Consider the following 1,254-nt stretch of genomic DNA (forward strand, 5'->3'; position numbering starts at 1 on the left):
GAGTGCCTGCAGTTGGTGAACTTTATATACAAAACTGGGAGGGTCAGCTATGTCTACATTTTCATTGTTTGGTGCAGAGGAAAATCACTTGCTTGCTTACTTTTCCCTCCTGACTCATGGCATGTATATTATTGTTGATAATAACTACCTTCAGAGTGCCAATTTGTACAGCTGCCCATGAGATGTTTGTTATGATATGGTAGCATGAGGGTGTTGTGGAGCAAGACTCTTAAGTCAGTTCCTCCTACTGTTAACACATACCATGGAATAATCCCACACTTTTTGTTTTTCTTTCTAATGTATGATTTCCCTCGGCCATCACCCACACAGCTCTGTTCCTAATGCACCCTTTGTGTCTCCTGTGTGGCATGCCTGCTTCCAAAGGCACCACCCTGGCAGCTTTGGGCGCGCCACATAAACACAGGATGTATCTGTCTGTTTCTCAGGGGCTTTTGTTCCAGGGCTTGCCATGTTTCTTGTTATTTTTATGCCCATTTGTTACGCCTTTTTGCTATGCTCCAGAACACTGTCAGCAACTTAATAATACAGTAATTTAGACTATGAGGTCAGATCAGAACAGGCAGACATTTGTTTCCATATATCTTACACATTGCAATGCTACCGATCATACTTTATCTGTGGTGTATCTCTCATCCATACAAAAGCACAGCTCCACACCTCGGACATCTACCCCCCCTCAGCCACCACTGCAAACATGGTCTCCGCCCCTTTTGTTTGCATTTATTTCACCTTTTCTGGAGAACAATAACCGTGTCTAACATCTAAACTCTATAAACCGAGGTCAGGATTGGGATTCAAGTGCCACTAGAGCTGTCCTACTGATCTAGAACAATATCATATTTTGTACCATATCATCTATCCACTGTAGGAAAAGCAGGGTCGGCTATGGCACAATCTCTATTTCTCCTGTACAGCGCAGGAATGTCCCATAACTGTGCAATACTATTGTTGGACTTTACAGTGGTGTTTCTGTCTGATTATTGTTCCAGAACATTTCACTATGCTGTGCCAGAATGTCATATCACAATACAGGGAAACCTCATGACTGTGTCAGAATATTCTGTTATCGTGCCACAATAGCTATGTAAGTGGCATAATATCAAATTCCTATGCAAATATCTCCCATAACCATGCCTGAATGCTTCGTCGTTGGGCTATAGTTATGAATATCCCATCTCTGGGCCAGATTATCTCATCATGATCACAAATTTGCTATCACCATGACATAATATT

Source organism: Triturus cristatus, chromosome 5_1 (assembly GCF_964204655.1).
Source record: "Triturus cristatus chromosome 5_1, aTriCri1.1, whole genome shotgun sequence".
In the NCBI taxonomy this organism is placed as follows: Eukaryota; Metazoa; Chordata; class Amphibia; order Caudata; family Salamandridae; genus Triturus; species Triturus cristatus.